Here is a 27,243-nt window from a genome sequence, read left to right as displayed (position 1 = left end):
GTCTTTTATTACATTCAGCTTAAAATCAATTTCCTTTCCTTTCCTTTTAACCTTATCATGTTAATTTCTGCGATTTGTCAGTTTTAGTTCATAGATGTGTACTGGGCTAATGACCAATGGGGCTTTTTTAAGCCTAGCCATGCATCCCAAATTTCTGCCAAGTTTTAGAACCCTTAAGTGTAAGTAGGGCCTTGGGAGATGAAACATTTACATGTAGGGGCAGGGAAGATGAACTATTTACTAGCTGCCTGTGTCCATTAGTGACGTAGGTGCTAAACCAAGGATGAATTTCCTGTTCACCATCTAGTTGTTCAAGTTACTCTTGAATTGGTTTAGGGAGGAGCTCTGCTTCACATGGATGTGGTAGTCTCTGCGATACATGCCTGTCTCTGGGATACATGCATGTCTGTCAAGCAGGTCCTGTTTATATCACAGGCAAGGTTTAAGACTTTAGAACAGGTAATTCTGGTGCTGTTTGTTTTGTGAATATACAGGATGTCCATCAGGGTGGGGTCCGACAATGCCTTGTATGCTAGGCATAGATCTCCCTTCAACAGGGATAGGGCTTTGAAATAATGTATATAGAGTGCTCTAAAGGTACTTAAAGAAATTAAAACCCTGGCCCCTTGTAATTCTTATACAGAATATTAGTCCTCAGTGCCACTTGCAGATGATCATGTAATTTGTAGATTTTGCTGTGTTTTACATTTGCCAGCTGAGAGGGGACCAAGAAAACAGTGGTGTAAACGTATGTTAGGATCGTAACTGAGGCTGTATTTTAAACATGATTCACTTTTCAGTGACTACACTTACATGTATATCAAATGTTGTCTTCTAATCAAATTCCACTTAAGCACTGACCAGTAGGTCAGTGTGATTAGTGAAACTGTGGTAATGAAAAGATGAAATCTTTTTCCATTACAGATGTATTTTTTTGGAGAAATGTCTAGAAAATAAACCAAGCAGTAGAAGTACACCTTTCATAATATACAGCAGTTTGTACAGAAACCAGTATTGAGATAACTAGTGCTATCAATGCAGTGTTTGATTTGTTCTCTTTAAACATAATGGATATTTACTGGTTGAATTTAAATGCAGAAGATATCTGTTGAACCCTGAAGAGTTACAAAAAAGATGATAAAACAAGTGACACAGTATTAAGGAGTATAAATTAGAATGTTTATATAACATGTAAATTACCGGGTAAATTTAGCTCTGACTTTACCTCTCTTCCCTCTATCTGTCCCTCAAGATATACCTTAAACTGCCTCATCTCCAGTTGTCACACAAGACCAAGTCCAAAGAGTGCTATCGAAAGCTAAAAATACTGCATCGCTGGGTCCTAACAGTCTCCCTGGATGGATCTTAAAATAGCCTGAAACACAGTTTAGCCACACCACTAACAACACTGTTCAGTCTTAGCCTCCATACAGGTTTTTTACCAAGCGAATGGAGAGCAGCTGTAGTTATTTCCCTGCTTAAGGGAGCAGCTTTCACAGACCCACAAGTCTGATCAGCTTAATATGCAAAGCCATAGAAAGATTTATCATGGAATGAATCAATCAGGACATTGGGAAACACGAAACACCAGACCCATTTCAGTTTGGATTCATCAAGAGCAGGTCATGCTTACTCATCCTGGTGAATTTTTTTGAAAATGTCACAAAGGCAATAGATGGAAGTAAAAAGGTACACACTGCATACCTTGACCTAGCCAATGCTTTTGACTGAATTCCCCACTCAGGTATAGTAGAAAAGCTAAAAAAAATGAGACTATACTAAAAAAAATGAGACTATACCACAATGCACTAACAGGATTGACAACTGGCTCACAGATAGGATGCAGATAATCAAAGTAAAGGAAGAGACCAGTCATCAGTAGAGTCCCCTACGGTTCTGTGCTGGGACCTCTCCTGTTTAGCATCTCCTTTTCTGAAGTAAAAGCCAGTACCAAAGAGCTCTGTCTGAGTAAGTCTGCAGATGACTATAGGCTAGGAGCAGTCACTGAATCCCCTAATGACTTAGCCATCCTGCAGAAAGGTTTGTCTCAAATAAGTAACTGTTGTCAAACTCATGGTCTGAAACTAAATGCCAAAAAAATGCATTATTGTATCCTTTTGGAAGTCATCTACCCCAGGGACCTAAAACACTGAAAATATCCCCCTAAAAGATGAGCCAGTTGTTAGGGATTTGGGAACGCATGTGGACGGTGACCTAACTTTTGATCAACATGTGTCTATTGTAAGAAAGTCCTTTATATACTGCACAGCTTGTAAACAAAGTGATTGTGTCTAGATCTAGGGATGTCATTGTCTCACTTTACTTAGCCCTCATTAGGTCAATCTTTGTATATAATGCCCCCTCTGGCATGTATCTGTTCCTACACGTACAACAACTGTACCACCCATAGAGATATCTTATTAAAAGGATACAAGGCCTAAACAACAAGTGCTACATAGACAGACAAACCCCTGTCACTATACTCAGCGTCCTACAGACTGTGAAGAGGTGACCTGGGTCTGGCATACAAGGCATCCTCTGACCCAGTACTGATGGATCTACTGCACACCAGCAAATCAGATGGCATCAGAAATACTGTGTGTATGGATGTAAAACTCTTCTGCAACATCAACAGAATGGTTTGGAGGTTCAGGTATATTTCACAGAGGATAACTCTGCTGTGGAACAGATTCCCCACACACATTTCAAGTGCAACTTAGATCTGTGGATGGGAAGCAGAAAATGTACCCCAGGACTGCCTCCTTACTACTAATGGACAGATGCAGCTCTTTGATGCTTTATCCCATGCATGGCTCCCCGTAAATTATCTATGATATGGTCCCAGGTATTCTCATTAGGGATAATATCTAATTACAAACTATGGGATGGGTAAGGCTAGTCTATAACCAAATTGGGATAGGTTATTCTGACCACAAAAAAAGGAAACTGGCTAGCCTTAAAATGGCCCGCAAGGGCAGCTAGTCAAGTACTTCTCTATGAACTAATTAATTGAGTTTAGATTTTGAGTTCCATTTTCTGTCAGTTGCTTTTTTTTTTTTTGCCCACCAATAGCATTAAATGTAGTAAGGCTTTAGTTTGTCAAGTTTTATTCTATAGTCAGTCTCAAAAGAATAATTTCCTTAGTACCATTTAACCCTGTACAACTAATTAGAATTTTAATAATAATAATAATAATAATAATTATTATTATTATTAGTGCTGCATTTCAATTATAATTTTCCCTGTGCTAGTAATAGTCAGAGGCATTTTCCAAATGCTTTATCCCTGCATGGGTCCCCTCAAGTTACCTAAGGTATGATCCCATTTATTCTAATTAGAGGTAATGTATAATTATTAACCATGAGATGAGTAAAGCCAATCTCTAAATGGGCCAGGTTAATTAGCGTACAGAAAGGGAAATTGGCAAAGCTTAAATTGGCCTGCAAGGGCAGCTAGCTTAGTACTTGCCTATGAACCTAAATGAGTGGTGATAAGCTACATTTGTCAGGTACTCAATAGACATTTTAGTTTCATGGGGTTTAATATCAAGCATGTATTCGATTGATTTTCTAGAAGTGTACTGATATTTTGCTTATTACCATGAAAGTTCTGTTGTGACTCTCAAAAGTAGTGACATGAATTGTTTAACTGGGCTGATAGTTTGTGGCATGGTGTAGACAGATGCTGTGGCACTCTTTTCCCATTTGTTCACATTTAGTTTTAGTAGCATATTATAAAAAAAAAAAAAAAAAGAACAAATAAAAAAATAATAATTCATTAGCTGCTTGTGATCCTTTGATTTTTTTAGACTCTTGATTGAAGTAACCCTGTTTGTGTTTATTATCATAAAAGTTAGGTAGATAAATTCTTGTAAACAGTAATGTGAATTGTTTAACTAGGGTGGTGGTTTTTAATGTAGGCGGATGCGGTGCAATGTTTGTCCCTTTGCTCATAATTGGTTATAATACCATGTAAAACATACACAGTCATACTGAAAAATGTTATCTGAAACAAATTTAATTTCTTACCACTGGTTCCACATAGTGGTTTTCTCATGGTATGCAGATAATAAATTATTTCATTAAGTAACAAAAATCAGAGGTATAACAGTACCTTAAACAAAGTCCTAGGTTTTTACACAATTGTCAATGCTTATCTTAAAAGACAATATACTCCTTAAAAGGAGATTTAGGCAGTTTATTTCAGAGAAAAGAAATTAAGTACCAAAATGTATCATGTGAACATATATACTTGGGCTCAACTATTAGTTTTAATGTTGTAAGCTTTTTATAAAGGCTAGGTTTTTGCAGGGGTACTTTATTATTTCATTAAATTGTTGTAATAATGCTGTTAGATAATGTGATTTTTTTTTTAAATTTTATTATTTTTAATAAAAGTAATTTAATTTACTTTTTACTTTATGTTAAATAGGCCCAACTCCAAGACATAGAGGGATGGAATTCTGACTGCGATCCAGATTACCAGATTTGGATTAATGTCTCAAATGCTGGAAAATCCAGGGAGTGGGGGTAGGATTAAGCAGCTGATTTCAGCTCATCCATCCCAGGGAGGAACTTGGGTGCAGTGCATGTTTTGCCATACCCCCTTGATTAAACAACTGATATAGCTGAGGTCATGCAGGCATGCTAGTCTTTAAAATGGGTCATGGTTTGTTGGGGTCACACACACATACAGACATTTACAGCCTGTACAAGGAGTGTGGTTAGAACATTAACTACAAAGACCTGAGTAATGCCCGAGTTACAACCTCTGTAATTGGCTGTCATTCCCCTCCCAGGAATAAACAGACTAGAACAGCTCTCCCCAAGCAGGGAATGAAGAGTCCCATAAATCTCAAAGAGCTGATAGTTAACAAGTGTCAGGTACCTAAAAAAATATTTTTATTGAATGAGTACTGTTGAATGAGTGCTGTAAAACGAGGCCTGTTTTCAGGGGAGGCTAGACCTAAGGGGATTTTCATCCTGACTAATGGAAATTTGGCCAGAACACAATGCAAGTTCCCCTACTGTTTCTTGTTATTCTCTAAGGTGATTAGGAGAGGAGACTTGCAAAGTTGTGGCATATGAGGAAGGAAATTAGAAGAATATCACCTTGGAGGTGGCATGTGTGGTAGAAGTGACTGTTGTAACTGAAGGAGACATACTAACTAATTATCTGATTTGTAATATGGTATAATATAAAGGATATGTTATACTGTAGAACTTGGTCAAAGTCCTAGAAGAACCTGATGATGTTCAAAATGAGAGTGTAAAGACATACAGAAAAGATGTACTCCTTGGATGCATCAGAACTTGCATATGCACAGCAGGAAGAAGAAAGCAATAGAGAAATGCAGAGTAAATGTGCTGAGAGAGTAATAATCTATGTGACCGCTGCTGGAACAATATAAACCCTCCGAAAATGGCTTTAAAGAGGAATATTGCAATTTTATGATGGTGTGTTTTGGCAAAGTTTCTGATAGATACTTTTTGTGGCCTTAAATTAGTGAAAGCAGTGAGTTGTGCTCCAAGATGCATGGCCAGTATCACACCTAGGGACAGTCCTTTTTTTGGCATCTCATTTGAGACTGTGGATTTTTAAAGCATTTCTGTGACTTCCTTAACTGAAAGGGAGATAAGGCTTGGTCTAACTTTACCATAATAAGAATGGAATTTATTAAGGAAAAATATATATTCAGAACGTAGAAATTAAACTGTGAATGAAGAGAAATTAAAACTGTTCTTCTACAATATTTTAATTTAATTTGTATTTTACCCAACACTGTAAAAGCTTTTAGCATTTGGACTCAAGATGTGAATATTTGATGGTCTTAAAAGTTAGAATGCATATTCCAAACATAACATATGAACAGTGGAATAAGGCAGTACTTTAATTAGTAGCCTAAACAGTATTAATTTTGTCGGGAAATGGGTATGCAGTGAAGATATTTGTCTTAAATATATATGTGAAGAGTGTGACCAGAGGTGGAGTATGAAAAATGGACTGCATGCTTGTTTTTGGTAAATGTGGGAAAGACCATTTTTGAATATATTGTGTATTATCGGGAAGAAGATATTTCACACGTAGAACAAGAAATATAAACTGAGTTTATTGAAAAAGAGCAAGGAATAAGTAAGAGTGAAGAAATATTTGTACGTGAAACAGGAAAAAGAAAGTTTGATTCACAGTGAACGTGTAATAGAGGTCTATTACACTGGTTAAAGAAGCTACATCATTATGTTAATACATTTTATTTGAACACAAGGTGTTCTGAAAAAAAGCAATAGAACGGTTTTTTGAATTCAGATGGAGCATTAGAATTATTTGGATTTTAGGAGTAAAATAATGATTGGAAGTACCAATTCTGTTTTCACGAAAGAAAGATATAATGGAATTGGACTTTATAGTGACTACAACAGGCAGATATTTTAATTTTGGAAATAAGGTTATTATAGGCTGTAGGTTAGAACTGTTATACACCCTACTAGCACCAGAGTAAATAAAATCTTGTAAAAGAGATGAAACCATATATAGTACAAAACTGCAAAAAAAATCAGAAGTTGAAATGAAGAAAAGTCTGGCTCAGAATAAGGCTTCTCAGAAATAACTGTTTCAGAAACAAGCAGAGTCAGCAGGCAGCATGCACAGAGAAATCCTGAGTTTTTCTTCTGTAACAGAAAAATTAGAAGGGATAGAATATATTTTATGAAGGTACATATTAGCAAATGGACTCGAGTTCCACAGCAGGACTTATTTGAGTAGCCACACGCGTGCTCTAAACTTGACCATGAGAAAGCAGCCAGCACCTATTAGTAAAGATGCATTTATTATCAACAGAAAGAATTGCTACCGATACAGTTGTGGGGGGAAAAAGGAAAAGTATTAAAATTGGAGACAACAGAGTATTTATGGAAAATTATTCACTGTATGCCAGCTAGATGAAAAGTGTGTTTTTCCCAGCAATCGGGGAATGTCAAGTGGCAGGTGTGAGATGCAGTCTGCTGTATCCAGTTGTTCGGAATAATTTTCTAGGGGAATCAGACATTTTTGATGCAGAACAGGCTAGGGTAGAAATAAAGGTTATACAACAAAGTGAGCCAGCAAGCAAAACTGGGAATCTGCTTCTCATTCTTCTTGTCAAAAGAGACTTTTCCAGTGAATCCTTTTCCACTCTTACAAAGAAAAATGCTTGAGAGAGAAAGAAACACATACATTGATTAGTTTAATCAAGAGTAGCTTAAAGTTACACCATAGACTGGTGTTAGGAAATGGAGATGATCAGGAAGAAAATGAGCAACACTGAAAGTCAATAAATGGGGAAGACTGTAAAGCATCAGTCCCATTGAATGTAGGAATAGATATGTGAAATGTGGCTTTGCAAGAAAAAGTGGCTGAGAGAAACTGGAATTTTGTTGACTGTTAAAAACTGGAGGTTGAACTGTAAGCATATAACCCACTTTGTCTTTAGTGTTAAGAAGGACACTGAAGGAAATGAGGTAACTCTTAAGTAAAACAGCTTTTGTTTTTATTAATATTAATATAAAAAAATACATAATGTAAATTGCTCATTATATTGTAAAGCAGTTTTGTATAGTATGCAGTCAGAGGTTAAATGTTATGTAGGGGAGTCTTAGCAGTTTTGTTAAAGATATTAAAACAAGCAAGTTATAAGATGTACAGTCTTTACTTTGTAACAATATATAGACAAGATAAAAGTAAGTTAATTTTAATATAGTAATGTGATCTTGTGCTGGGTAGGGGTGAGATGTAAAAGTGTATTTATAGTGTTACATGTAGAATTAAGATAATTTTCATTGTTTTTACAGGAGTGGATATCTAGATAGTTTGCCATGGCTTTAAGGTATGAACAAGCTTTTTAAGCCATTAGTCTTGAAAATAAAATAAGGTGATGAAAAGCATGAAAATAATATGTTTCTTGCATCTGAAAAGTTATTACCTTTTTCATATTAGGAAATGCTCTCAGTTGGAGACAAGAAGTCTGCAGGTACAGGCAGTTGGCTGGGGAAGTCTGTACATTGTGTTCTGAGTAAAATTTTTGGGAAAGACTATTTCATATGACTAAAGAAGTTAGCTGTTTTTCCGCGTTGCTGATTTTACTTGGAGACAAGCTTTCTGCAGGTGCACACAATTAATCTGAGAGTTCTGAGCACTTTTTGCTGAGAGAAATATAACATTTAAAGGTACATTGGCAACGGTTCATTAAAAAATAAAGCTTGAAATTGTGGGGAGTGAATAATTAGTAGTAACCTCCCCAGGAGCCTTAATACTTTTTAATGCAGTTAAAAGAGCAGTGCACAGTTTAATTTGCTTATTTAAATGTAGCCTATGCACGTTTTTGTTAACTGTGAATGTTTACTGAAAGCATGTGAACTGTTTCTCACATTTGAGAGAGGAATAGAGATAAGAAAATGGCAGCTGTTAGTGTAAGTGGGAACACAAGCTGTAACATGACGTTTAGCATGGAAAACCTTGATTTTAGATCAGGTAATTCTTGTGGATGCAGCCATTAATTTGTAGCAACTGCTCCTGCCTGGAGTGATGCACAAAAACAATGCATATTTTCAACATATAAAATCTACTTATTCTAATTTCAAACAGGAGCAGAGCTGGGAAATGTATTTAGTGTGTTTAGCATTTTCTTTAAAGCAAAAGGTCTTGAAAAATATGACAGGTTCAAATGGAGATCAAAAGAGGTGATTATATAAAGGATAAGCCAAACATGGGAAATGTACATTTAAAAGGACTGTTATATGCAGTAGGTGGGAGTAATAGCTTCCTTTCACAAGGGCTGCTCTGTCTGAGTTATCATGAAATGTAAGTAGCCCTACAGGTATAGCCAAAAAGCAGAGAGTATTGAGTTATATTAAGAAATGTAAGAAGCAAATAGTAATGTTGCAAAAGAGATACTTGGATAGAAATGAGCTTGTGAATTTGGCAAAGAAATGATTTCAGAATATTTGGTAGAATATTAGAGACAAAGGAAAAGAGGAGTACTAATACTGATTGCTCCAATAGTGCTGTATTTCTTTAAAGTTTTAAATAGAGTTTAACATATATCATTTGATGTATTTAATTAGTTATTTAAATGTGTAACCATTGCAGTTTGTGCTTGACATTATTGTGAAACCAGAACGCTGTTCAGTACATTTGGATATTAAACTGTCTCTATGATTATTTTAGCCGATTTTTGTTTTTCCTTTGGCTTTTGTTATTGATTCAGTAGAGATAAGAGGGGAAAAATATAATAATGGTATATTTGTGGTAGTAGGAAGTTATTGGCAACAGAGAAGGATTATGCTGGCATGCATTTCTAGTCTATCAAAAGCTGTTATTATGGAGCTTAATAAGATTGTGGGAGAAATATTATTTATGGGTGGGGACTTGAAATTTGATTTGTAGTAGTAAGAATGTATCAAGGTGAACTAGGAGGGAAATACAACTAATGAATGTAGATTTCTGAAGGAATTAAAATATTTCATATGAAAGATACAAATTCTGTAGTAAGAACTTGGACAAAATTTACATAAGATTCCACAAGATATAATAACTCTGCTAGACTCGATAGAAATTCTGTTTCACATGAGCATGAGCTTGTGCTTTTAACTGAAAGCTATGACACACATCCTTGAGTACCTCTTTTAGATCATACATCAATAAAAATTAATAAAACCACAACAGGCACCCAAAGAAGCAGAAGGTAATAATAAAACACGAGCCTGTAGGTGTAAGCAGCAGCAGGTTTAATCACATAAACGCCACACAATACAAAGCGTTTTCATCCACCAGACTTCCTCAGATGTAAAATGAAAGAATGAAGGCTGTGCCTGCTTATATACCTCTCCCAATCTAATTAGTAATTAAAACAATTGTTTAATTGACACCAATAAAATCCTGTAACTAAAATGTTCATGACAACCTACCAACTTGCCACAAATACAGATGAAAGTAGATAAAAACATGCACATTTTTAAGAGAACTTTAAAATAAATATATAAATACTAAAATCATCACAATCTGTTGGACAGATAAATAAACTTGAATCAAAAACCAACAAAAGGAACTTGCAAAACAATATATATACTTATTTTATAGTTATTTTATAGTTTTGCAGCTCTCATTTTTAAAATAAGGGCAATGGATATGTATTCATTCAGCCCTGGGAATCTATTGGCTTCCAATAACAACTGCCAAAATATTTCTCTCACCTCTATCCTATTTGCCACGGGCCCCCCCCCCCTCACATCACATTGCACCTTCTGTACAACAAAGAAGCCCCATTTTGCTTGGGGACATGTCAGTGTATGTTTAAACAAGGCATTTTTAATATCTTCGACTCTAATAGCATATAAATGCTCATAAATCCTCCTTTTGAGTTTGAGTAGTTTTTCCAATGTAAAATGCACCACAGGTTTTACATGGGGCTAAATAAATCAAGCCTTCACTATTACAGTTGGAAAAACTACTACTATGAATCTGATGGTCTCTTGACAGGATGTATACAGAATCCTGTCTAAGTATATATGGGCACTGGGCACATGCCCCACATTTGTAGGTTCCCAATTTCTTACATGAAACAATAGAACCATTATGCTCCAGCAAATCCTTGAGGTTCCTGCCTTTTTTATATGTAAATCCTAGGGTGTTGGTAAACAAAACGTCCAACTCTGAATAACACCTAAACCTGCTTCAGTGTTGAGTAATAATGTTTTGTGATTAAACCTGCTGCTGCTCACACCTACAGGCTCGTGTTTTATTATTACCTTCTGCCTCTTTGGGTGCCTGTTGTGGTTTTATTGGTTCCTGGTTCTGTGGCACCCTTTCCTTGGAGTTTTTGGATTACTTGTTACATGGAGGTATCTGAGGCAGAGGCTAGCTTCCAGGATGGGGAAGCAGTTCAAGGTACTGACCCGGATTCGCGCCTGTCTCGTGTGGAGGGGCAGCTTACCCAATTGATTTCGCTTATGACTGGTAACTCTCAGCGAGGGAAAGACCATTCTTTTGATATCAACCCTATGAGGCCTAACCACAGGAAGGATTGCATTTCCACTCCTGCATGCAATCAGGAAGCGGATTTGGATCGCAGACAGGCTGATGTGCCTGTAGAGGAAGTAACTGCAACTTCTTCCGGTTTGCCATCAAGGGGCACTAGAGGTGAGGCTACATTACAGAAGGGAGCTGCAACTAAATTTTGTTACAATCATTTGGCATTGAATTCCCAGAACCAAGGTCTGAATGGACAGTCCTCCCTTTTAGGGGAACGTAGTGTTCAGGGACATGCTCCTGTGGAAATGACTGATAGTATGGCTAATGGTGACAATGGAGTGCACGAGTAGACGGACTCTTCCTCTTTGGCTTCATGGCTTGTTAGTTACAAGTCTTTTTCCAGTCACCAAGGTACTGATAATAACTTTATATTTAATGACCGGGATGTTGAGAAAGAGAGTGAAGTGTCTTATAGAGCCAATATTAAAAAACTCACTGATTTAATTTACAAACATAAAACTCTGGGTATTGACAATTGTTACTTGCATGACTGGTATTAAAAGGGGTATAGTACCCAAAGGACTGCGTTTTTATATGTTTCCGAACAATGTAGTGGAAGGCTCCCCTTTTCACGAAGAATTGTTGAGTATTTTTGACCGTAGTGGTTTTGAAGCCATGAAAGCCCTGATTAAAGAAAATGAAAGGATTATGGGGCAAGTATATCAGGAGATAGACTACATTAATGAAGTAGTGACCATTGATCTTATATTTTCTGTTGAAAATGAGAAGAGAAAATATTTTATTATTAAGCAACAGGTGGAAGAAAAATGTCATGTTATTTTTAAAAGGAAGTGTGGCAAAATAGATAGGGATTTGAGGGATTACAGACAGAAAAAAGCATACCCGTACCCTAAGAATGACAAATTTGGTCGAAAAAATAATTTTTTTGATAATTCTGGACCACAACACAGTACTTATTCCTCTTCTTTTCCACCAGGGGGACACAATGCCTGGGACTCTATGGACCATAGAGTGATCTACAGTGATTCAGGGATGGGGGAACATCAGGATTCAAACAATACTGAATTCCCTGAACTTAGGAGATCAGATAGGTTAAGGCATAAATCCCCTGTGCGGTATTTTTACAGGGGTCCCCCAAACGGCACAAGATAAATAAGAGTGGTAGCCAGGAAGGGGGACTAGCCAACATGTTGGACCAGTGGAGTACAGGGAATATTACTGTGGATGGACCATGTCACACCCTACATGACTTTAAAATTTGCAATTACAGCAGTGAGGAGATTGACAGGAAACATTTTCTTTTATTTTCAAAAGGTTTTAAATTCATCCCCTCTACAGGGGGTAATTTAGTGGACAGCTTAATAGACTTGAGGATTTTTCTACGGAAAAAGAATTTAGATATTATGTTTCAGGGGTAACAGGATGGTGGTACTAATAGTGGTATTAGAAGACCTAGTACCTATAATCCCCCTATACACCCCCAGCTAAAAAATTTTGAAAGGGAGGTCGAAGAAGAAGTCAGGAATGTTTATAGGGGTGGATGGCATGGTAAATTTAACATGACTAGAGAAGAAAAGGTACTTCTCAAATCCATTCAAGAAAATAGATACCCGAGGGTGATGCAACCCGACAAAGGTGGAGGGGTGGTCTTCATGGACAGTATTTTGTATTCTAGTAAGATGATGGATATGCTTAATGATACCAACAGGTATGTTAGGGTATCCAAGAATGAGATTAACTTAGCATACCGTAAGATTGATTTGGTTTTACAGGACATGCTGAATGACAATTTTATAAACCAGGACACTTTTAAGTATCTCAGTGTGGACAGACCCCGTATCCCTGCTATTTTCGGGATACCCAAGGTACATAAAAGTGTGGAGGATCCACCCCTGAGACCCATTGTGGCAGACAATGGCTCTAAAACGAATCCGTTGGCCAAATTTTTGGATATAAAATTAAAAGACATTTGGGTTAGGGCCAATGGTATACTTAAGGACTCCTGGGAATTTCTGAGAAGTATTAATAGCAACATGTATTCAGATTCCTTAATATTTGTAACCCTTGATATTCAGGATTTATTTAATGTGATTCCACATTCTACAGGGTCAGAATGGTTCCAGGATGCCATTCACCAACATGGAAAACTTGACCACAATACTTTTCTGGTTTATACAGAGTTGATGGATTTGGTATTGAAATACAACTTTATATTTTTTTGAGGGTGAGTTGTTTAAACAGATCCAGGGAGTGGCCATGGGGGCAAGTTGTGCCCCTACTTATGCCAACATTATGCTCATGGTTTGGGAAGAGAAGTTTGTGTTCCAGTCTGAATATGCACAATATTGGGTATATTACAAATGTTACCTGGATGATATTTGCATTTTTTGGAAAGGTAGTATGGAAAAGTTAACAGACTTCATTGACTATATAAACCATACCACTAATTTTTTGAAATTTACTTCCCATATTACATATGACTATATGAACTTTCTGGATGTCACTATTAAAAAAGACGTCCTAGGGCAGCAGTTTACATCTAATGTATATAGAAAGGAAACCTTTTCTAACTCGTACCTATATTTCACTAGTTCCCATCCATTTAAACAAAAGAGAAGTATTATCAAGGGACAATTTGTCCGTAGTTGTAGGATGACCTCTTTGGACTCGGACTTCGAAGATGAAAGTCAGAGAGTCAAAGAAATGTTTATATCTAGGAAGTATCCTAACTATTTAATTGATGAGGTTTTGGAGGAAGTAAAGAATGGGAGAAAGGATAGGTTTGCCCCTATTTTGGGAACAGGAGATACAAGTGTGATAGTACCAATAAATGTGCAGGGTACCACACAACAACCAGGGGTGACGTTACCAGAGATGAAATCAAGAACCCTTGGGGGTAACTATGTGATGTTTTATAATCAGAATACCTCTAGGGTTAAAAACATTATTACTCAACACTGGAGCAGGTTTAAGTGTTATTCAGAGTTGGACGTTTTGTTTACCAATACCCTAGGATTTACATATAAAAAAGGCAGGAACCTCAAGGATTTGCTGGAGCATAATGGTTCTATCGTTTCATGTAAGAAATTAGGAACCTACAAATGTGGGGCATGTGCCCAGTGCCCATATATACTTAGACAGGATTCTGTATACATCCTGTCAAGAGACCATCAGATTCAGAGTAGTAGTTTTTCCAAATGTAATAGTGAAGGCTTGATTTATTTAGCCCTATGTAAAACCTGTGGTGCATTTTACATTGGAAAAACCACTCATAAACTCAAAAGGAGGATTTATGAGCATTTATATGCTATTAGAGTCGAAGATATTAAAAATGCCTTGTTTAAACATACACTGACATGTCCCCAAGCAAAATTGGGCTTCTTTGTTGTAGAGAAGGTGCAATGTGATGTGAGGGGGGGCCCGTTGGAAAATAGTATAGAGGTGAGAGAAATATTTTGGCAGTTGTTATTGGAAGCCAATAGATTCCCAGGGCTGAATGAATACATATCCATTGCCCCTATTTTAAAAATGAGAGCTGCAAAACTATAAAATAACTATAAAATAAGTATATATATTGTTTTGCAAGTTCCTTTTGTTGGTTTTTGATTCAAGTTTATTTATCTGTCCAACACATTGTGATGATTTTAGTATTTATATATTTATTTTAAAGTTCTCTTAAAAATGTGCATGTTTTTATCTACTTTCATCTGTATTTGTGGCAAGTTGGTAGGTTGTCACGAATATTTTAGTTACAGGATTTTATTGGTGTCAGTTAAACAATTGTTTTAATTACTAATTAGATTGGGAGGGGTATATAAGCAGGCACAGCCTTCATTCTTTCATTTTACATCTGAGGAAGTCTGGTGGACAAAAACTCTTTGTATTGTGTGGCGTTTGTGATTAAACCTGCTGCTGCTTACACCTACAGGCTCGTGTTTTATTATTACCTTCTGCCTCTTTGGGTGCCTGTTGTGGTTTTATTTGTTCCTGGTTCTGTGGCACCCTTTCCTTGGAGTTTTTGGATCAATAAAAATTAAGATGAAGGTGCAGGTTAATGAAGTTAAAATGAGATACCGGTGCTTTTCTACTTAACTGTTGGAAGAAAAAGTTAAGGAATGGGTAGTGGAAATTATTCAAGAGTTTTTATGGAAAATATAAATTTCTTCAGAAGGATAGCTAGTGAGTAGGATGAAATTAAATAGAGTAGAAATAAAAAAGAAGATATGTGGGAAAGAAGTATCAGGACTTTTTTAGAGACTGACAAAGGTTAAAATATTACAGAATAAGGGAAGTCGCAGAGAACAAGAAGAGGAGCAATTGCAGGATGCTAAAGGGAAAATAAAGGAATATGTGGATAAAATGCGTGTGTTTAGAAAGGTTACGAAGTAACTATTTTTGGTAACTCCAGGATACAAAAACTTTTAGCACAATGATTTAAGCAACAAAGTAGAAATGGTTGTGTTCAAATCTATGGAGCCTGTTAACCAGAGATCCTATGCAGGTATTATAGAGATTTCAAAAAAATTATGAAAATCTGTATAAAGCAGAGGAAACACAAATTGAAATATTTATGAAAGAATTAATTATGACAGGGTTAGAAAAGACTAGACTTAAGCAACAAAGTAGAAATGGTTGTCAAATCTATGGAGCCTGTTAACCAGAGATCCTATGCAGGTATTATAGAGATTTCAAAAAAATTATGAAAATCTGTATAAAGCAAAGGAATGTGGAAAGCAAGAAAAAACACAAATTGAAATATTTATGAAAGAATTAATTATGACAGGGTTAGAAAAGACTAGACTTAAGCAACAAAGTAGAAATGGTTGTTGTCAAATCTATGGAGCCTGTTAACCAGAGATCCTATGCAGGTATTATAGAGATTTCAAAAAAATTATGAAAATCTGTATAAAGCAGAGGAATGTGGAAAGCAAAAAAAAACACACATTGAAATATTTATGAAAGAATTAATTATGACAGGGTTAGAAAAGACTAGGCTCAACAATTTAACGGTTAAAATAGGAAGACATGAGATAGTCACTTCACTACCCCATGTCCCAAGTGTTCTCTCCATCCAGTTGCTTCTCTCTACAAAAATTGAAGCAAGCACATGTACCTTCTGCAGCAGCAGCAGTAGTCAAGACTTATCATATCGCACTACTTAAAGAACTTGCACAGCTGAATTTCACCTGCAGTTGGCAAAAGTTCACAAGAAACAAATAAGCAAGTTAAATCTATTGAAACAAGCACATGTACCTTCTGCAGCAGCAGTAGTAGGCAGACTTATCATATCGCGCTACCTAAAGAACTTGCACAGCTGAATTTCACCTGCAGTTGGCAAAAGTTCATAAGGAACAAATAACCAACTTAAATCTATTGAAAGAAGCACAAGTAACTTCTACAGCAGCAGCAGCAGTAGTCAGACATCATATCGCACTACCTAAAAAACTTGCACAGCTGAATTTCACCTGCAGTTGGCAAAAGTTCACAAGGAACAAATAACCAACTTAAATCTGTGTAAGGCAATCTGCAAGACTCAAAACTAATAACTTAATTTAAGTCTAGTGTGTATTGTTTTGTAGTGTTGAATCTGCTGGAAGGATATCCCCACCCCCACCCCCACTTATCCACACTCACAGGCCTTTTACTGCTGAAGGTGAAGCTACATTAACACTTCAGCATGTTTCACTCTTATCAGTGTAATATATCCCGGGAAAGACATTCAAAGCCCATAACTATAAAATTAGATGCTGTGACTCAAGACAGGTATTTAGAGTTCATATCCATGAACATCCTACCTCACTGATTGTTTATGATGGTAAACCATCGGCGGGGTTCTTCCCACTCCGCTCACTCTGTTCCCCCACCCTCCCCCAGCACCTCTACTCTTAACCTAAGCAAACCACTCCTTCTCATTCCTATGATCCAATTAAATACAACTTACCTTGTCCACACCCACATTTCATGCACACCTTACTTTCTTTTATTTAGCCAAACGTATCTGTTCTCCCTTACATCCATCACCCTGAAATCACATGCCCTCTACTATAATTTTTTGATCTTACTCTACTTTACATCACAATACAATCACCACCTCAAACTATTTTACATTACCTTCAGGCTTACCACTTTCTCTTCTACTTTACACACAAACCAGCATTGCACTATAATTTTACTACTGACCAGTCACATCTCCCCCACCCATCCTTATCACAACCTTACCTTCAACTGCACATATATCACATGATAACAATCTTTATTTACACCTGATACTACATTCAAACTCACAAATTCCACTTTTACTATTTTTACTAACTAATCAACAGATAAGAAGTCATATTATTCCCAGCATCAACTCCAGCATAAAATCAACCCCAGTAAATTTTGGCACTCCATATCTTCTCTACTTAACCCTGGAACAAAATGGAGAGCACACCCTATCACCTGATACCCTGCCATCACAAATAGCCAAAACCTTTAACAAGCACTTCATAAAATCAATTTCAAACTCACTAACTAACACTGTTAGTGCTGAACCCCCCCCCACCCTTCAACCTATTCAGACACTGACCCCAGGCTATCAACTACTTCTAACCCTGTCATTACTAACCCCCCTACTCAACAAAATGTCATACAAACCCCATTCTCATTTCACCCAATACCCACTGACACCATTAAGAAACTGCTACAAAAACTAAAATCCTGCTCTACCTCAGCTGACAATTTCCCCCATACTACCTCAAACTGGCTGCTAACTCAGTCTCCTATCCAGTCAGTATCCTTATAAATGGGTCTTTATCTGAATCAGAAGTACCTACCATATGGAAACAGTCTCACATCACCCCATCCACAAATGAGGCAATTCTTTTGATTCATTCATTTTCCATTCTATATCCATCTTGTTACCCATATCCAGAATTCTCGAGAGAGGTATCCATCAGCAAGTAATGCATGTCTAATGCAAAACAATCTTTTAACCAAAACCCAACATGGCTTGTGACCTAGTCACAGCACAGCTACAGCCCTATTAACTTTTACAGACACCATGAACAAGGCCAGAGATGCAGGATGCTATACAGCCTCCGTATTCCTTGATCTCTCCAAGGCCATTGACACAGTGTCTCACCCTTTACTTCTGAACACACTGTCTAACTTAGGCTTCTAGCATAACACAATAAAATGGTTTCAGAGCTACCTAAGGATCGTAAACAAGCAGTGAAATGGTCCAACAAACTCTCACCCTTTCTCCACAACCCTACTAGAGTCCCCCAAGCCTCCATCCTAGGACCCCTACTCTTCAACATTTTCACAAACAACCTTCACACTGCCTCTCACCCTGGGGCCCTCATTCAGTACGCTAATGATTCCACCATAATCTGCACTGCTCAATCACTAACAGAACTACTCTCAAAAACTCAGCAGTCCTTTACTGCAGTCGAATCCTGGCTAAGAAATGCCCAACTTTTTCTTAATCCAAAGAAGACAAATCTATTACTGTTTCATCCCCAAAACACGTCCCCTCTCACTGATCATTTCAACATCCTTGCATCTAACAACACTGCCATAGAAATAGTGCAGGAAACCAAACTTCTAGGTGTCATCATTGACCATAAACTTTTATTTGAGCCCCATATACAGCGTAATCTAAAGAAAACTCATCAAAACTGGGACTGTTTTATAGAAACAAACATTTCTTTACTGGAGCAACCAAAACTACCCTTGCAAAAACATTTTTACTTCCTTCCCTTCTTTATGGTACCCCTATCTTAACTAACAAAATTCTACCATAAGCAAGTTGGAACAGTGCTACAACAAAGTTGCAAAGTTTGTCGCAAACTCTAAATATCACAAACACACCACTGTAAACCACTCCTAGAATTAAACTGGCTTGAACTCCCCAACCAACTTACCTTTATTCAGCTATCCACTTTGCACAACCTTATTTTCAAGCCTACTGACTGCCCTGCACTAGCCAGTCTAGTCACAGCTTACACACCAAATATATCCATATGATCAGAAGACAGAAATCTCTTGGCTATCTCAAAACCCACAAGAAGACCTGGTCACTCTCTATTCATATTCTGTCTCTATACTTTGGAATTCACTACTTCTAGCTACCAGGTCTATGCCTGGCCTAACCCATTTCAAAGCCTCTTTAAAAAAATCATCTCAAAAATACATAGCTCTGCTCCTGCATAAAGCCTGCCTAATGCTCAGGTCTTCCTCTTCTGTCATATTTCAATCCCTCACCCACAGCGATATCCTTAAAGCTCTTCTAACTCCTCCTCTGCTTCTATACCATGTCCTTAAGCTACTGCTCAGGCTTTATTGCTTCTATTCTTCTTAACTCTCTCTCACTAGCTTTCTGGCTGCTATTTTCCTAACTGAAACTAACATTCCATTTTGCATGCACTATAACAGTCGGTCACACATTGCACTACCTACATACTTTTGTTGGACTCTTATCTACATCATGTATGATGAGAGTGACTATTATCATTTGTAATGTTTTAACTGTATATAATTGTCTAGATGTGTAGTAATATATTGGAACACCTTGTAGCAGTTTGTTCTTTCAACTTATTTTTTTGTATAGTATTTCTAATGTGATGTTTATTGTATTGGATTATACTGTATTTGTATTGTAATGTATGTGGAGCTTTTTCTCCCCGGGCCTCTGCTGAAAATGGGTTCTGTAGACCCATTCAGACCACCCCGGTAAACAAATGTCAAATAAATAAAATAGTACCGTAGGGACATTTTTAGGCAGTGTCTCAAGGACAAAATTCCCAACTTAAAAACTCCATCTAAAAACAACCTCAAGGTTAGGCTGCTAAATGCTACCATGAAATTGCACTCACTGGAAGAAGTCCACACCTTGGAAGACACAGACATCTGTGCAGTTGCAGAGACCTGGTTCAAGGCTGTGGAGAGCACCCCAGCCATACTGGATTACACCCCCTTCCACACGTTCTGACCACAAACTGAAGGCATGAAAACTAAAGGAGGTGGTGTGTCAGTATTCATTAAAGATAAACACCCCTGCAGATTGGTTATTTGGTATGATTCCCTGGAGTTACTTCACGTGCAATTAACAGTTGGTGGGACACCTATTCAAATCATTACCAGTTACAGGACTCCCTCCATGAGTCAAGACACACCCACTCTGCCTATTTGGATTGTCAAGATACATCCAAACACCATGGTTTTGGGCGACTTTAACTACTCATCCATTGACTGGGTAAATTACTCGTGCTCAAACTAATTTGCCCAAAAGTTCCTTGACTTTCTTAACTTCAACGCCCTGGACCAGCTGTTTGATACACCCCAAGGGATACCAGCATCCTGGATCTGGTGTTTAGCAATATGGGGTACCACTGTAGCACCCCCACTGTGAGGTCTTCCCTGGTGAGCTCTGACCACAAATCAGTCTCATTCAAAGTCACTGTCACACCTGACCTCTCCCTCCCAGCAGCAACTAAACTAAAAAACTTCTCCAAAGCAGATTATAATCTCTTACAGGATGGTATAAATAGCTTCACTGCACCCTCCCCCAGATGGAATTTGCAACAATGCCGAATTCTACACCAATGCTTTATACAAACACCTGTAAAACTGCATTGACTCGGCCGTACCTGATAGGACCAAAACAGTCTTCTCAAGGAAGAGCAAACTTGCCTGGTAGACAACTGCCATTAACAGGCTTTACAATAAGAGGAAGAAATTGCTGTCTAAGAGTGAGAGGGAATGAGCCCTAAACTGGAAACAGTCCCTCCTCAGCTTAAACAAACGAATAAGACGACTTCTGAAGTCTTCCAAAGCAAACTATGAATCCAGATTAGCTTCCTCAACTAAGGACAACATTAAGGCATTCTTTAGTTATATTCGTAACTTAAAAGGAAAGGCCCAGATTTGTGCCAAACTGGTAGTTAGTGATACCACATATACTGAGCCTGTGGACATAGCTAACCTGTTGGCCAACAGGTTCTGTGAAAACTTCACATCCCTGTCCCCGCCATAAGTACCCCATGACATCCCTACCACCTGTCCCTTGCCTTGTATCTCTAAAGAGCAGCTTGTTAATGCCCTCTCTAAGGCCAAAAACACAGCATTTATGGGACCTGATAACATCCCAAGCTGCGTCCTGCATGGGCTCCAGCAAGAATTAGCAACACCAGCGGGTACTCTTTTCAATCATAGTGTAAGCACTGGCTTTGTCCCAGCTGAATGGAAAATGGCCACCGTTATTCCCTTGCACAAAAGTGGTGCTTCACTGACCCCGGGAACTATAGACCTATTACCCTGACTAGCTTTATCTGCAAGGCCATGGATCGAATTATCATGGACCTTATCAACAAAGATGTAGGTAATCTCCAAACACTTGACCCTACTCAGTTTGGATTTGTCAAAGGGAGCTCATGCATGTTAATCCTAGTAGACTTCTTCGAGATGATCACCAGGCCCTGGACGAGGAGACATCTGTGCATACAGCCTACCTAAGGCTTTTGACACAATCCCCCACTCAGGCATCATTGACAAACTCACCCAGCTAGGTATCGATCCTTATATTATTATATGGGTCGCTAAGTGGCTCACCCATAGAACACATAGAGTCAAAATAGGAGAATCCACCTCCAACAGCAGACCTGTAACCGGTGGTGTTCCATAGGGATCAGCCCTGGGACCTCTACTGTTTGGAATATATTTCTCCAAAGTATAAGCAAAAACTAAAGGTTTGTGGCTGACAAAGTGTGTTGATGACTGCAAACTGGGAGCGGTCATAGAATTTTCAAAAGATGTCAACATCCTACAAGAGGGTCTTACACAAACGAATGATTGGTCCCAAAGTCATGGCCTTAAACTCAGTGCAAAAAATGTATTATCATCCCTTTCTGTAAGAGCGATGTTCCTGTTAACTACCACATCAATAGCAGCACCCTAGGTACGCACTCAATGGTGAGACCAGGGCATACAGGTTGACAGCAATCTCACCTTTGATCACCATGTCTCCACAGTGGTAAGAAGGGTATTCTATATTGCTCATCACATAAGTAAGGACATTGCCTCCAGAAAAAAAGAAGTTATAACCTCCCTGTACTCTTCCCTCATCAGGCCAGTAGCCGAGTACAATGCCCCTTTTGGTGTGTACCTTTCCAAGCACCTGCTGCAGTTTGAAAACCACATAGGTTTCTCACAAGGAAAATTCAAGGTCTTCAGCATCTGTCCTACATGGATCATCTGAAATCACTGTCACTTTATTCTGCATCATACAGACTACTCAGAGGCAATCTTTGCCTTGCATATAAGGCAATCTCTGACCCTGCTTTATTATGAATGCTGCATATCCACAAGTCAAATGGTACACTGGTTACTCGCTGTAAAGACCTTAACCTAGGATGTGACATTAGTAGAATCTACTGGAGGGACAGATTTGTCTCCCATAGGTTACGACACCATTGGAACAGACTCCCACTTCATGTCAAACAGAGCATCTCATTAACCCTCTTCATACCCAATCTGGACGACTGGATAGGTAACCGTAAATTCATCCCGGGGGTTCCACCTGTGTCACTCTTGAACATGGGCATTAGGTGCTGATCATAGAAATAAGGGTAGAACTTGGCTAGGCTTGTAAGGGCCATAGGGCCATTAGCCTAGTAACTCCCTATGATCCAATAGAAATGGTGATGGATAATCCAATAAACAGGGAAGTCTCCAGGAACAGCTGCTATACCTACGGACGTTTGAAGTTTAGGAGGGAAGAATGTGATAGAAACATTGAAGGTTTTGTTTATTTTAAAAGGAAGGGAAGCACCAGTATCTTGGAAAAAAGCTGAGGTGGCTATATTATCCAAAGATGGTAAAAACCATTCAGACCCAGTTTTATATAGATCCATTTGGATTTTAAACCATGAATATGAAGTGTTTATAACTATATAACTATACTAGCTAAGATAATTGTGTTGTCAGAATCGATAGATATGGATCGCTGTGGTTTTGTTGAGGTGAACCAAACATATGGCAACATTAATAAATCCATGATGATCCAGAGAATAGCAGAATGTAAGAAAAATCTCACAATTATTGATGGGTCTTGATGGACAGAAAACGTTCAACAGAATCAGCTGGGATTTTGTTTAGGAGAATGGAAGCATTTGCATTGTCTGATAGGGTAATAGGGTTAATTAGGAGGATGTAAGAAGGGTCAGAGGTAAGAATTGAGATGTGTGGGTTACAGAGAAACAAGGGATAGGTGTCCTCTTTCCCTTTGCTATTTGCTTTATACTTGGAGCCACTGGCAAAGAAAGTTAAGAGACTCACAAATTCAGGGATATAATTTGTATGGGAATCAAGTAAAAGTCATCTGTATTTGCAGATGATATTTTGTACCTGATAAATCCAGAAAAGGGCATTTTGGTGTTGTGGAACATTTTGAGATGGTTTTATGCCATTTTGGATATACAGCTAATGAAGATAAAGGCTACAGTGGTAAGCTATATATCCATACATTAACTAGTTCAGCAATACCCATGGGGACATAAGTAACTAGTTTTATGGATAAAAAGGATTCACTTATGGCAGGTAAGTATATGTGGTAAGAGACCAAAAAGATAATACAAAAACAGAGAAACTGGAAGCGCTGCGTTATGGATATAGATAGTAAGATATAAGCAGTAAAAATATTTTTAGTCTCTTTGGATTTATATACCACTCTGGCATACTTTTATTAACCAGAAAATTTGTGAACAATAAGGAACTGTTGGAATTTATTTGGGAGTAGAAAGTGGCAAAAGTTAAGAGGGTAAGTTGATCTTCCCCATAGAACAAGGTGGTTTAGAATTACCTGATACTTTAGAGCTATGCAGTTAAGGCTCATATGCACAAAATGAGCAGAAGGTTGTAAATTAAAATTGGAAAGGGATGATGATGGTAAAACAGAGAGGGGATGTTCAAGAAATAAGGTGAAGAGAGTAAGATTTTGGATGCAGATCCTTAAGGAGAATAACAGCAAGCATCCTGAGTACTATATTCATAAAGCAGCAAAAAGTATTCTAAGAACTAAGCCAGTACATGTATGGAGAGAGATTTTATCAGTAGGGATGACTGCAAAACGCTGTATAGAAAATAGGAAAGAGAAGGTTGGAATTTACTGGAGAAAATTGTCAGAGGAACCAAGGTATTAAAAGCAAGTAACTAGAGAGGAAAAGTTAGCAGAGTAAAGATGAGGTCAAGTCAAAAGTTTGAGCTGCAGGTTAGAGACTGCCTTCTCTACCATGGATTGATATCTGAGTATAGGCAAAGAGAAAGGGATACGGGACTGCCATGTAGAAAACATCTCTAGTAGAGTTTTTTAGTCAAGTCTAGAACAGAAACTGCTGCTAAAAAAGAAAACCATATAATTGGCAGGGCACATGCAATATTGTATGGTTAACTATAAGAAGTAGAGGAGGTTATAAAATATTTGGAAGAATGACTGGAAAAGCAGTATAGAACAGAACAGTGGGAAGACAGCTGTATGGCATCCAAGTATGCAGCAAAGTCCATAAGATTTTGGATTTTTGCTTAGAAGTGTTTGCATAGATAATGTTATACCCTGTGTAAACTTCACAGATTTTTCAGCAGGTAGATAGCAAATGATGGAGGTATAATGGGAAGGTAGAGTAATAACTTGATGTATGTTATTTGGAAGTGTAACAAGTTGGCACATTTAAAAGAAATCCCCAGAGCATACTCTGCCAGGAGTGTTGGCAGACCAAATGGCCAAAATAAATAATTCTTTTGAGCTCGAACACATGATCTGAAATGCCTAGAGATAGTAATACCTTACTAAATGTAATGCTATTGCCTGCCAAAAAATCAGTCAGTGGAAAATGGAAATCAATCTCTAAACCAGCTGTAATTTACATACTGAATATTGTACAGGAGGTTAAACAACTGGAGGTGAGATCTTGAAAGAAAAAAAGGAGCAGATTACGTAGAAATAAATGGAATTTGTGGGAACATTTCATGCAGAATAATGTTCAGGAGAAGGAGTAAGATTGAGGGGAAGGTAGAAATTAAGCAATTTATGTAATCTGGAGTTAATGTTGGTTATTAAAAAAGATATGTAATGTATAATGCATGAAAATGAAAAATGTTAATATGGTTTGTTTTTCTATTAATGTATGTGTGCCTTTGTGTTAAGTGATAATTTAATAAGTGTGTTTAAAAATTACAAGCAAACACACACAGTAAACACAAAAGAAGCATAATTCATACACCAGTACATTATATTTTTCTAAAGACCAAATTTAAGTGAACTGGCAAAATGAGATAAGGGAATTGATTTTGCAGACTTGGCAATTTGGAATATATCAGGAGGATGAATTGATAAGGCTAAGAATAAATTAAACTTGAATTTGGGATTTAGAGTTGCAAGAAAATTTACAAGCCTTGTGGAAAGACCAAATAAATGTCACATAGGAATACAGGAACAGCAGCACACAAGAGATCATAGTCACAGAGACCATAAGATGATTAGCCACCTACACCTTTAACTAGGTACAATTAATTGTGCCCGCCTACCAAATCAAGGAGGACCATACATGATAACCCTGGTGTAAATTTGTTTCTACTCATCTGATCATCAAGACTAGCTTAAAGGCAGACTAAGTAGTATTCTGCTTGAATTGCAGTGGTAATTTACCCCATAGGATGGGAATATGTTGAGTTTAGAACGCAGCTTTGTGGCAAGACTTATTTATTTTGTTGGTGTAAATTTATGTCCCTGTAACATATGTTTGTAGAGCACCTGATTTTGTGAACAAGTAGGAGGTCAGATAGGATTGGGTCTTTCAACTTGAAAAGAGAGATGGAGGTCACATTAGAGCAGCTGACAGGCTAGTGAGTAAAGATGACTTGTGCTAATCTGTCTGGATAGTTAAAGGATTTAAGGCATTTTATATTTTTTTGGGCCTTTCCAGTTGAGTGATATGCTTGAATTTGTATGTACCATAGGAAGAATATTAAACTACGAGAACATAAAGCTCCCAAGTAGCTTTTTCTTCTTCATTACACCGCCAACATTTGCCATCTACCTGAGGAAAAATTCTTTGGAGTCTTATTGGGATATAAAAGTACCTATGCATACCCTTGTAGCCAGAAATCCTAAATCTTCTAGGTTTTGTTGCAGATTTAGAAGCCATACATATACCCTACCATTGTATGTTTGTGAACTGCTTATCTAGTCTCTCTTCTCAATCTTTTCTGACCTCCTCTGATTGATTCCTATAGTTATTGTGCGATATTTTATATGGCCTACTAATTATCCCCTTTTAACCGCAGCTTGTCTTCTAGATTCAAGTAAAAACTCAACCAGTGCATTTCTTTAATTTAGGATTCTCCTATCCCCTTTTATTTGCCTATACTCTGATATCAATCCCTGATGGGGGAGGGCAATCTCTAGTTTGCAGTCCAAAGGTTTCTTTGGCCTCTTCCCATTCTATTACTTTTCCCTTTCTCATTATTTGTTCCCAATACATTGGTTCTTTTGCCAGCTCACTCCAGTAAATTCCATCCCTCCTTTGCCTATTCTCTGTACCACTAATTGCAGTCAATCCTATTGTCAAAATCCCCTTTCTTCATTCTGTTGTTGGCTCATCTCTTAGTATACTTTCTGCTACTTTGTGAATATAATCTTCTGTATAGCTGTTCTTCACCTTAAGGTTCTGCCTCCAAAATATCACTCTTTCCTTATTTCTTGAATCACCCCCCCCCCCGCTTCATTCTCATCCCTTTTCACTTTGAATTGTAGTTTTCGGCGGCGTGTGTTGTGTGTAAGAGCTCTAGCTGTGCAGCTCTAAAATATCCCTTCAAATCCGGTAATCCGAAACCTCTGGTAACTACCCTTTTGAGAATATTTTTAATAGCACTGTTGAAGTCTGATTGTTTAGCTCAATTATTATTTGAATTTGGATTGTCTTTTTCTGAAATGCTTGAAATCCCTGGAAAAATAAATTAGTAGATGTGCTTACAGAAGACAAATTCCACCAAGGACTTCTATCATTAATGTTTTTTTTTGTCTAGAGGAGAACCACAGCTTCTCTTACTGTGGAACATTATGGAAACTAACAGGAAAATGCTTCATAAGCGAGACAGAAACCTTAAAGCCTTCTGTCGCTTGTAAAACTAGTGGTATTGGCCCATCTACCTGCCACATTATTGAGATGAACTATGTAAAGT

General features: G+C 37.6%; 1 protein-coding gene across 2 annotated transcripts in view; it reads left to right on the top strand.

Moving 5' to 3' along the window:
• The window catches only part of CTU2 (cytosolic thiouridylase subunit 2), a 753,975-nt gene that overhangs the window by 201,479 nt on the left and 525,253 nt on the right, over positions 1-27,243 (top strand). The window lies entirely within an intron of this gene.

The sequence above is a fragment of the Protopterus annectens genome, chromosome 8.part1, assembly GCF_019279795.1.
Source record: "Protopterus annectens isolate FY-2018-M chromosome 8.part1, PAN1.0, whole genome shotgun sequence".
Taxonomy (NCBI): domain Eukaryota; kingdom Metazoa; phylum Chordata; order Ceratodontiformes; family Protopteridae; genus Protopterus; species Protopterus annectens.
Note: the sequence above shows the minus strand (reverse complement) of the source record. Positions and strands in the feature narration are given on the sequence as shown.